This window comes from Equus przewalskii, chromosome 4 (genome assembly GCF_037783145.1).
Source record: "Equus przewalskii isolate Varuska chromosome 4, EquPr2, whole genome shotgun sequence".
NCBI lineage: Eukaryota > Metazoa > Chordata > Mammalia > Perissodactyla > Equidae > Equus > Equus przewalskii.
Window position 1 is genome coordinate 11181415 of NC_091834.1, and position 13226 is coordinate 11194640.

Genomic DNA, 13226 nt, shown 5'->3' on the forward strand with positions numbered 1-13226 from the left:
TCTACGAGGTAAACACCTGCACCAATACAGGAGCCCTGTTTCTGGTTTATGTTACCTGTTTGCTCCTGTGAACATCTCAGTTTGCTAACCATAGTATTGGTTATCTTTACAACTTTTAAAAAATATACCAAATACTCCTAGTTCACATTTCATAAACTTTTGTCAATATCTCACAGCTCCCTTCCTGTTTTGTAAGAGCAAGATATTAGTTTTTTCCCACTTTTTCCTCTATCTCTTCTGCTCCCTTTCCATCTCACAGATTTTGCCAGCAGCACCTTAATTATTGTTATGGGTTGAATTATGTCCCCCCCAAATTCATATGTTGAAGTCCTAATCCTCAGCACTTCAGAATGTGACCTTATTTGGAAAAAGGGTGATTGCAGATATAATTAGTTAAGATGAGATCATACTGAAGTAGGGTGGGTCCCTAATCCAATATGACTGATGTCCTTAAAAAGGGGAAAATTTGGAGACAGACATACACACAGGTAGAACACCATCTCCAGGTGAAGACAGAGATTAGGGTCATGCAGCAGAAGCCAAGGAATGCCATAGATTGCCAGGAAACCACCAGAAGCTAGGGGAGGGGCATGCAAAAGAGTCCCTCTCATAGTTTTCAGAAGTAATGAACCCTGCTGACACCTTGATCTTGGATTTCTAGCCTGCAGAACTATAAAGACAAAACATTGAGATGATAAATTGCTATTGTATAGTACCACACTTTGTGGTACTTTGTTACAGCAGCCCTAACAAATTAATACAATTACAAATATTCAGTGTTGTAGCATTCATATTCTATTCTGAAATTTTAAGTATATCTTATGTTCTGTGGTCCTCAAATGTCTGCTGATCCCGGGTTATCCACTCATATTTAAGAATGAGGCAATAGGTCTCTGCTTCCACCCATGAAGGGGCTACTGGTATGGGGCCTGCTATCCTGCTGTGGAAAACTGGGCAAAATGTATGAAATAAATGTTTGAATCTATTTCTTTTTAAGCCACTGAAAGAAAGGAAACCCACAAGGTGTACTTTTTGATTGTTGCAGCTTTCTCCCTGGAGGCAATTTCTGGACTATGGCACAGGGAGGAGAAATCCAAATCTCCCAGTCACTGGGAGATCTCACTGAGGTGATGAGTGAGAGATAAGGACGTGGAGAGGCTGAGGTGCCTGCAATTCGGGCAGAATACCAAAGAGGAGGGAGCTATGCAAAGATAGACATCCGAAAATCTCTATTATTTGGCATAGTACTAATCTGAACCTATGTCAGGTGAAACTGCATGAGGCTGAGCAAGGAACAAAAGCTGGGAACCATGAGCCAAACATCCTAGAGTTCACATAGGGCTAAGAGACGTTTGTCTCTGACTAACCAGAGTAAAGGGAACATATGCAAAAACTGGGGCATTCAATAGAGAACCAAGAAGTGTTATGTCTTAGAAGTGGGGCTAAATAAGCGTTAGAGTAAAAGCTACTTTAGATTTGCCCTAACAAAGCTTAAAAGGAGGGCTTGAAATGACCAAGCTGATCTTCAAGTAACTAAATTGCTCGCCAACCAAATTTAACATTTGTAAGAGAAGACAACAAAATTCAAATATTCAACAACATAACATGCATGATATTCAACTTCTAGTCAAAAATCGCTAGACAAGTGAAGAAGGTGAAAATATGACCCCTAACCAGGAGAAAAATTAGTTAATATTTTTAAGGGTTGCTGTCTGTTCTAGACTCAGAAATGACAGATATAATGGAATTTATAGACAAATAATTTAAAATAGTTATTATAAATATCTTCAAATGTTTAAAGAAAAACAAAAATAATAAAGAAAAAAGTGGAATTTATAAAAAAACCAAACAGGACTTCCAGAGGTAAAAAATACAAAATGTGAAATGAAAATTTCACTTGAGGAACTCAATATACAGTTTAGATACTGCAGATGAAAAGATCAGTGAAATTGAAGACATACAATAGAAATCATCCATATTGGAAAAAAAATAGAAGAAAACACTGACAAGTAATTCATGGAGCCTCAATGACCTATTAGACAATTTCAAGAGGTCAAACATATGTGTAATTGAGGTCCCAAAGAAGAGAAGAGAGAGGAAGATGTGGGAAAAATATCAAAAAAAGTAATAGCCAAAAAGTTTCCAAATAAAATTAAAATTTTAAAAACCACAGATCCAAGAAGATAAATGAAAGTCAACCAAGAAAACCATTGCAAGGCACATGATAATTAAATTGCTAAGACCAATGATAAAAAGAACACTTATAAAGTAGCCAGAAAAAAGGAAAAAATTGTCATAGATTTCTCACAAGAAACTATGCAAATCAGAAGACAGTGGAACAATGTTTTTAAAATGGTGAAAGAAAAAGACTGTCAGTTTAGATTCTATATCTTAAAAAAAATCTTTCAAAATAAAGGCAAAATAAAAATTTTTCAGACAAACAAAAGCTGAGTGAATTTGTTATCAGCAGACCTGTGCTACAAAAAAATGTTAAACAATGTTCTTCAGGCTGAAGGATATGATATCGGAAAATCTTGAATCTACACAAAAGAGAGACGAGCTTCAGAAATGATAAATGTACCAGTACTTAGAACAGACTTTTTACTTAATTTTAATTTCTTTTAAGGATAATTGATTGTTTAAAGCCTAAGAAATAACAATATATATTTGGGTTCTGTAATGTACGTAGAATTAAAACTTGTGACAAAAACCATATGAAGGATGGGGAGGGGGCGGAAATGGAAGGATATTGTGGTAAGGTTTTTACACTATACTTGGAAGTAATATGACATTATTTGAAGGAAGATTCTGGTAAGTTAAAGGTGCAGATTGCAAGCCCAAGAGCAAACACACACACACACACACACACACACACACACACACACAATAGGTGTAGCTAATAAGTAAATTGTGGAGATAAAATGGAGTACATTAAATATGAATAGACTAAACATTCCAATTAGAAGGTTGAGATTGTCAAACGGGATTAAAAAGAAAAAAGCAAGACCCAAATAGATGTTATATACAAATAACTTGCTTTAAACAAAAAGACGCATATAGAGTAAAAGGGTAGAAAAAGCTATAATAACATGCTAACAATAATGATGAGAAAGCTGTAATGGCTCTGGTAAGAACAAAGTAAACATCAGAACAAAGAATATACCAGATAGAAAGAGGGACATTTCAGTATGAGAAAAAGGTAGGGGGTTAAATTCATCAGGAAGGCATAATTTCTAAACATGTATGCACCTAATAACAACATTTCAAAATACATGAAGCAGAAGTTGATAGAATTAAAGGAGAAATAGAAAAATCCACAATTTCAGTTGGAGATTTCACTCAGCTCAGTGATAGATTAAGTGGCAAATCTGTAAGAATATACAAGACCAACAGCCAAATTAACCTATTGACATTTATAGAACACTTTTTAAAAATAATAGAACCCTACACCAACAATAGAAGAATACACATTCTTTTTAACTGACTGTAGAATAACCACTAAAATAGGCCATATATTGGACCATAAAACAAATTTCAATAAATTTAGATATCTTGAAATCATAGTGAGCATGTTCGCTACCATAGAGGAATTAAATTAGAAACAAACAGTCAAAAGATATATGAGAAGAGTCTAATTATCTGGACAATCAGCACATTCGTAGTTAACTTATGGGCCAAAAAAGGAATAACAAAAGAAATTAGAAAACATTTTGAATGAACTGATAATAAAACACAACATATCAAAATTCGTGGGATGCAGCTAAAGCAGAGCTTAGAGGGAAATGGGTAGCTTTAAATGCTTATATTTTTGAAAATGAGGTCTAAAATCAATAATCTACACTTTCTCCTTAAGAAGCAAGCAAAAGAAGAGTGAATTAAACTCAAGTAATTAGAAGGAAAGAAATAGTATGGATAAGAGTAGAAATCAATGAAATAGAAATGGACAAACAAAAATGAATAACCAAAGATGGCTCTTTGTAAAAGATTGATAAAAATAATAAGCTACTAGCTAAACAGATAAAAAAATAAAGTGAGACAGTATAAATTGAAAATAACAAAGTTGAAAGAGGGGAGACAACAACACACACTGAAGGATGATAAAGTAATGTTATGAAGAACTTTATGCCAATAAATCCCACAACTCAGATGAAATGGACAAATTTGCTGAAGGACACAAATAGCCAAAATTGACTTTAGGCATAATAACTATTAAAGAAATTGAATTTATCATTAAAAACCTTCCCACAACAAAGCTCTAGGCCTAGATGGCTTTGCTAGTCAATTCTATCAACTACTCAACGAAAAAATACAAATTTTATAAAAACTCTTTCCAAAATTAGAGAATGAGGGGATAATTCCCTTCATTTTAAGAAGCCAGTGTATCCTTCATACCAAAACCTGAAAAGCTATTGTTAAAGAAAAGAAGTTTATAGATCAATATCCTTCATTTACTTAGGTGAAAAATCTTTAACAAAATATTAGCAAGTCAAATCTAACAATATATAAAAATGATAATATACGTTGACCAAGCAGGGATTATTCAAGGAATGCAAGGCTGGTTTACCATTTGAAGAGCAACTGATGCCATTCACCATATTAATAGACTAAAAAAGAAAAACTAGATGATCATCTCAATCAATATATTTCACCATGTCAGTGAAACAAATGATTAAAAACACATCTTCATGTCAACTGATGCAGAAAAAGCATTGAGAAAATTTGCACTCACTAATGATAAAAACACTCAGCAACCTAGGAATAAAATGGAACTTGATCCGACTTATACAGGATACCTGTGAAAAATACACACCTAATAGTGAAAGACTGAAAGTTTTCTGCTTGAGATTAGGAGCAAGGTAAGGATGTTCGCTCTCACCACTTCCATTCAACACTATACTAGAGGTCCAAGCCTGTTCAAAAAGACAAGAAAAGGCAATAAAGAGCAATGCAGATTGAAAAGGAAGAAGTAAAACACTTTATTAGAGATAGTGTGATCATATTTGTGGAAAATCCTAAAGAATCTACCAAGAACTTAATAGAACTAATATGTGAATTTAGCAAGCTAAAAAATAGCAGGTAAATGCACAAAAATCAATTGTATTTCTAAATACTAGCAATGAACCAAAAGAAAATGAAATATTAAAAAAACTTGTATGCACTTTTCGTGAAAATTAACTAAAAATGGATTGCAGACCTAATTTTAAAATGCAAAGCTATAAAACTTTTAGTGGAAACATGGGAAAAAATATAGGTGACCATGGGTTTGCTAATAAATTTTCGGACACACCAAAAGCATGATCCTTGAAAGAAAAACTTGATAAGTTGTACTTTATAAAAATTAAATACCTCTGTTATATGAAAGATAATCAAAAGATCAGCCTCAGAAAGGCAGAAAATATTTGCAAAACTCATATCTGACAAAGGACTTGTATCAAAATACATAATGAGCTCTTAAAGCTCACCAATAAAAAGGTGCAACAGACATGAAAAAAACACCACATCAAAGAAGATATACGGATGTCAAATAAGCATATGAAAAAATGCTCAAAGCATTTGTCATTAGAGAACTTCAACTTAAAACAACAACGAGACACCACTACCTACCTATTAGAATTGCTCACGTCCAAAAAGCTGAAAATATCTATTGCTAGTGAGGATGTGGAGAACAGGAACTCTCGTTCATTGCTGGTGGGAATGAAAAATCATACAGATGCTTTGGTAGTTTCTTACAAAGCTAAAAATAGATAAAATAGATGAAAAAATATGATCTTGCAATTGCACTCCAGTTACCCAACTGATTTGAAAAATTATGTCTGCACAGAAACCTGCACACAAATGATCATATCAGCTTTATTCATAATCATCCCAAATTGGAAGCAACCAAGATGTCCTTCCCAAAGTGAATGGATGAGCAAACTGTGGCACATCCATACAATGGAATATTTTTCAGTGATAAAAAGAGATGAGTTATCAAGCCACGAAAAGACATGGATGAATCTTAAATACATATTGCTAAGTGAAAGATGCCTATCTGAAAAGAAAGCATTTCTGCTGTATAATTACAGTTACAATTGCATTCTGGAAAAGGTAAAAGTATAGTATGTTTTAAAAGGTTAGCAATTGCCAGAGGTTTAAGGGGAGCGGGAGGAGGTTGAGTAGATGAAGCACAGGGGACTTTTTAGGGCGGTGAAACTATTCTGTATGATGCTCTAACTGTGCGTGCATGCATTTCATAGCAGTTTTATTCATAACAGCTCCCAACTGGAAACAATCTGAATGTGCAACCACAAGTGAATGGATAAACAATGTGGCATATCCTTGCAATGGAGGACTACTCAGCAATAAAAAGAAATGAATTATTTGCACGAGCTACAACTTGATGAATCTCAAAAATATTATGCTGCGTAAGGGAAGGCAGAACCACATGCTCTGTGATTGAATTCATCAGAAATTTTTAGGACGTGAAAACTAATGTCTACCTAGTGGCCTGGGGCAGGATGGTGGTGGTGGTGGGGATTGATTGCAAAGAGGTAGGAGGAGGGGCTGGCCCCGCGGCGGAGTGGTTAATTTCATGCGCTCTGCTTCAGTGGCCCAGGGTTTTGCCAGTTGGAATCCTGGATGTGAACATGGCACCACACATCAGGCCATGCTGAGGCAGCATCCCACATGCCACAACTAGAAGGACCCACAACTAAAAATACACAACTATGTACTGGGGGGCTTTGGGAGAAAAAGGAAAAATAAAAAAATCCTAAAAAAAAAAAAAACAGGTGGAAACTTTTTGGTTTTGTTAATGAAATATACTTTATTGTGTGGTGAGTGCGTGCCTTATACGTCACTAATATTATATATAAGTTATACATCATAAAGTTGATTTTTAAAAAAAGGAAGCAACAGTAAAACTGATGGGATAATTCCTGCTCAAAGGAGGAGATTTGCAATTGATATGCCTTTTTTGAGAGTATGGGTCAAGCGCTGGCTTTTATGCTGGAAGCTTCTCTCATGCCAGAATGGAGAGATTTTCTCTGCTGCACCAACTCCTTCCTAGTACCCCTAGCTCTCTCCAGGCAGTTCTTTAGAAAGGAACTCTCCTGCCCGTCCTCGCCTCCACTCCCACCCACCCAGGTGTAATCACCTGGCTGCCAACTATTCTGCCTTCACCGTACGGATGGAGGTTGGTCTGTTTCCACACACCTTCGAATCATTCTGATTCTGCCCCGCTTCTCTTTCCTTCCCTCTGTAATACTTCCCATACTCAAGTCCAGAACCTGTTCAAAGTTCTGAAAATCTAAAATTGTTAATTCGTTGCTAGGATTTTTATTTCTTGATGTGAATCCATTGGTTTCATCCTAGTTGAAGGGCAGTGTATAAGTTATCCATTGCTGCATAACAAATACCACAAAATTTACGGGCTTAAAACAACAAAAAGAAGATGAGGACCATTGGGGATCAACTTGGAGGCTGGCTAATAAGTTAGCAAATACTTTCTTATGTGTTTATGTCCATCTACTTTGTTTTTATTCCTCAGTGAATGTTTCACCAGCCACTTGTGAAGAAAATACTGACCAATTTTTATTAGTATGATACTATGATAAACATAACTAAGAAATTTATCGTAGTTTAAATAAAATTACAATTGCATATGTTTCTCTCTCTTTTTTTATTGAGGTCATAATAGTTTATAACATTGTGAAATTTCAGTTGTACATTCTTATTTGTCAGTCACCATATAAATGTGCCCCTTCACCCCTTTTGCCCATGCCCCAACCCCCTTCCCATCTAGTTAGGACTAAGCTATTCTCTCTGTCTATGTGTTAGTTTATCTTCGACATATGAACAAAATCATATGGTGTTTGTCTTTCTCTGTCTGGCTTAGTTTGCTTAACATCATACCCTCAAGGTCCATCCATGTTGTTTCACTGGGACAACTTTGTCTCTTTTTATGGTTGAGTAATATTCCATTGTGTGTGTATATATATATATATATATATATACACACACACACACACACACACAATGATATATACAATCATATATATACAATATCTATGATATACATGGTATATATGAGAGAGATATATATATAGATAGATAGATATAGAGATATAGATCTCACATCTTCTTTATCCAATCATCAGTTCGATGGGCACTTGGGTTGCTTCCACTTCTTGGCTATAATGAATAATTCTGCAATGAACATAGGAGTGCATAAGTCTCTTTGAATTGTTGATTTCAAGTTCTTTGGATAAATGCCCAGTGGTGACATACCTGGGTCATATGGTATTTCTATTTTTAATTTTTTGAGAAGTCTCCACACTGTTTTCCATAGTGGCTGCATCAGTTTGCATTCCCACCAGCAGTGTATGGGGGTTCCCTTTTCTCCATGCCGTCTCCAACATTTGTTATTTTTTGTCTTGGTGACTATAGCCATTCTAATGGGAGTAAGGTGATATCTTAGTATAGTTTTGATTTGCATTTCCCTGAGGATTAGTGATGTTGAACATCTTTTCATGTGCCTGTTGGCCATCTGTATATCTTCTTTGGAAAAATGTCTGTTCATATCCTCTGCTCATTTTTTGATTGGGCTGTTTGTTTTTTGGTTGTTCAGTTGCGTGAGTTCTTTATATATTTTGGAGATTAACCCCTTGTCAGATATATGATTTGCAAATATTTTCCTTCAGTTGATGGGTTGTCTTTTCATTTTGTTCCTGGTTTCCTTTGCCTTGTAGAAGATCTTTAGTCTGATGAAGTCCCACTTGTTTGTTTTTTCTTTTGTTTCCCTTGTTTGAGTACACATGGTATTTGAAATGATCCTTCTAAGACCAATGTCAGGGTGTATTGCCTATATATTCTTCTAGGAGTTTTATGGTTTCACGTCTTATCTTCAAGCTTTTATCCATTTTGAGTTAATTTTTGTGTATGGTACAAGATAATGGTCTACTTTCATTCTTTTGTGTGTGGCTGTCCAGTTTTCCTGACACCATTTATTTATTTATTTATTTATTTATTTTTTAAAGATTGACATCTGAGCTAACAACTGTTGCCAGTCTTTTTTTTTCTCCCCAAATCCTTTATCTCCCCGAATCCCTCCCCCCACCCCCAGTACATAGTTGTATATCTTAGTTGTAGGCCCTTCTAGTTGTGGCATGTGGGATGCCACCTCAATGTGGCCAGACAAGCAGTGCCATGTCCATGCCCAGGACCTGAACCAGCGAAACCTTGGGCCACCGCAGCGGAGCATGTAAACTTAACCACTCAGCCACAGGCCGGCCCCCTGACACCATTTATTGAAGAGACTTTCCTTTCTCCATTGTATATTCTTGGCTCCTTTGTTAGAGATCAGCTATCCATAGATGTGTGGTTTTATTTCTGGGCTTTCAATTCTGTTCCATTGATCTGTGTGTCTGTTTTTGTACCAGTATCATGCTGTTTTGAGTACTATAGCTTTGTAGTATATTTTAAAGTCAGGGATTGTGATTGCCTGCAGCTTCGTTCTTTTTTCTCAGGATTGTTTTAGCTATTCAGGGTCTCTTGTTGCCCCATATGAATTTTAGGATTCTTTGCTCTATTTCTGTGAAGAATATCACTGGGATTCTGATTGGGATTGCATTGAATCTGTAGACTGCTTTAGGTAGTATGGACATTTTAACTGTATTTGTTCTTCCAAGCCATGTGCATGGAATATCTTTCCATTTCTTTACATCAACATCAATTTCTTTCAATAATGTCTTATAGTTTTCATTGTATAGGTCTCTCACCTCTTTGGCTAAATTTATTCCTAGATATTTTATTCTTTTTTTGTGATTGTAAATGGGGCTGTATTCTTGAGTTCTCTTTCTGTTAGTTCATTATTAGAGTATAGAAATGCAACTGATTTTGTAAGTTGATTTTGAACCCTGCAACTTTGCTGTAGTTGTTGATTATTTCTAGTAGTTTTCTAATGGATTCTTTAGGGTTTTCTATATATATAATCATGTCGCCTGCACACAGTGAGAGTTTCACTTCTTCATTGCCTATTTAGATTCCTTTTATTTCTTTTCTTGCCTAATTGCTCTGGCCAAAACCTCCAGTACCACGTTGAATAAGAGTGTTGAGAATGGGCATCCTTGTGTCATTCTTGTTCTCAGAGGGATGCCTTTCAGTTTTTGCCCATTGAATATGATGTTGGCTGTGGGTTTGTCATATATGGCCTTTATTATGTTGAGGTACTTTCCTTCTACATCCATTTTCTTGAGAGTTTTTATCATAAATGGATGTTGGATCCTCTCAAATGCTTTGTCTGCAACTATTGAGAAGATCATGTCATTTTTATTCCCCATTTTGTTAATGTGGTGTATCACATTGATTGATTTGCAGATGTTGAACTATCCCTGCATCCCTGGTATAAATCCCAGTGTATGTGGTGCATGATCTTTTTAATGTATTGCTGTATTCGATTTGCCGATATTTTGTTGAGGATTTTTGCATCTATGTTCACCAGCAATATTGGCCTATAATTTTCCTTTCTTGGATTGTCCTTATCTGGCTTTGGTATCAGGGTGATGTTGGCCACATAGAATGTGTTAGGAAGTGTTCCTCCTTCCTCAATGTTTTGGAATAGTGGAAGAAGGATAGATATTACATCTTCATTCAGTGTTTGGTAGAATTCTCCAGAGAAGCCATCTGGTCCTGGACTTTTTTGGGGGGGATGTTTTTGGTTACTATTTCAATCTCTTTATTTGTGATTGGTCTATTCGGATTCTCTGTTTCTTCTCGGTTCAGTTTTGGGAGGCTGCATGAGTCTAAGAATTTATCCATTTCTTCTAGAGTGTCCAATTTGTTGGCATATAGTTTTCATAGTATTCTCTTATAATCCTTTGTATCTCTGTTCTATGTATTGTAATTTCTCCTGTTTCATTTCTAATTTTATTTATTTGAGCTTTCTCTCTTTTGTTCTTAGTGAGTCTGGCTTTTCAGTTTAGTGCTTAGTGAGTCTGGTTTGTCAGTTTTGTTTGTCTTCTCAAAGAATCAGCTCTTTGCTTCACTTATCCTTTCTACTGTTATTTTTTTTGTTTTGTTTCAATTTCATTTATTTCCACTCTAATTTTTATTATTTCCCTCCTTCTGTTGACTTTGGGCTTTGTTTGTTCTTCTATTTCTAATTCTGTTAGGTGTAGTTTAAGTTTGTTTGTTTGAGATTTTTCTTGTTTGTTAAGGTGGGCCTGTATTGCCATGAATTTCCCTCTTATGACTGCTTTTGCTGCATTCCATATGAGTTGGTATGGCATATTTTCATTCTCATTTGTCTCCAGATATTTTTTGATTTCTCCTTTAATTTCTTCAATGATTCATCGGTTATTCAGTAGCATGTTGTTTAGTCTCCACATGTTTGTCACTTTCTCAGCTTTTTTATTGTAGTTGATTTCTAGTTTCATATCATGGTAGGAAAAGGTACTTGATATGATTTCAATCTTAAGTTTATTGAGGCTTGCCTTGTTTCCCAACATATATTCTATCTTTGAGAATGTTCCATATGCACTTGAGAAGAATGTGTATTCTGCTGTTTTGGGATGGAGTGTTCTCTATATTTCTATTAAGTCCATCTGGTCTAGTTTTTTCTTTAAATCCACTATTTCCTTGTTGACTTTCTGTCTGAATGATCTATCCATTGATGTAAATGGGGTGTTAAGGTCCCCTACTATTATTGTGTTGCTGTTAATATCTCCTTTTAGGTTTGTTAGTAGTTGCTTTATGTACTTCGGTGCTCCTGTGTTGGGTGCATATATATTTATAAGTGTTATGTCTTCTTGGTGGAGTGTCCCTTTTATCATTATATACTGCCCCTCTTTGTCTCTCATTACCTGTTTTCTCTTGAAGTCTACTTTATCTAAGTATGGCAACACCTGTTCTCTTTTGTTTGCCATTAGCTTGGAGTATCATCTTCCATCTCTTCACTCTGAGCATGTGTTTGTCTTTAGAGCTGAGATGTGTTTCCTGGAGACAGAATATTGTAGGGTCCTTTTTTTTTTAAAGATTGGCACCTGTGCTAACATCTGTTGCCAATCTTTTTTTTTCCCTTCTTCTCCCCAGAGCCCCACTTTACATAGTTTTATATTCTAGTTGTGAGCATGGGGTCTTGTTTTTTAATCCATCCCACCACTCTGTATCCTTGTATTGGAGAATTTGAACCATTTACATTTAGAATGATTATTGATATATGAGGGCTTAATGTTTCCACTTTATTGCTCATTTTTTGGGTCTTCTGCATTCTCCTTGTTTCTTGTCCCATCTATTTTGAACTTCCAATTTAGTTTGGTAGCTCTCTATGATGGCTTTTCCTTGGTTTTCTCTTTATTTATCTTTTGTGTCTCTGTTATGATTATTTGTTTACTTGTTACCATGAGGTTTGTATAAAAAAATCTCATAGATGAGACAGTACTTTTTCTGATAGCCTCTTCTTTCCTTAGACGAAACCGATTCCATCCCTTTCTTTTTCCTCTTCTAAGTTATTATTGTCACAACTTATTCCACCTTGCATTGTGAGTTTGTGGTTAAAATGATGACATTATATTATTTTTTGATGTTTTCCTTCCCTTTATCTTTAATGTCATAATTGTTTGCTAACTTATTCTGATAGAGATCTGCAATTTTCTGATTTTGTCTACCTATTTATCTCCTTCTCAGGGCTTCATAAACCCTTTCTCTTTTTTTTTCAGATATGAGAGCCTTCTTGAGCATTTCTTGTAGGGGGTGGTCTTGTGGCAATGAACTCCGTTAGTTTTGTTTATCTGGGAAAGCTTTTATTTCTCCATCACATCTGAAGGACATTTTCACTGAATAGAGTGTTCTTGGCTGGATAAAGTTTTTGTCTTTCAGAATTTTGAATATATCATTCCACTCTCTCCTAGCCTGTAAGGTTTCTGCTGTGAAATCTGCTGAAAGACTGATAGGAGCTCCTTTGTAAGTTATTTTCTTCTGCCTTGCTGCTCTTAATATTTTTTCTTTGTCATTGATTTTTGCCAGCTTTACTACTATATGCCTTGGAAACCATCTTTTTACATCAATATACTTAGGAGATTTATTAGCTTATCTAACTTGTATTTCCAGCTCCTTCCCCAGGTTTGGGAAGTTCTCAACTATTATTTCTTTGAACAAGCTTTCTGCTCCTTTCTCCTTCTCTTCTCTCTCTGGGATATCTATAATCCTTATATTGTTTTTCCTAATTTAGTTGGATATTTCTCAGAGAA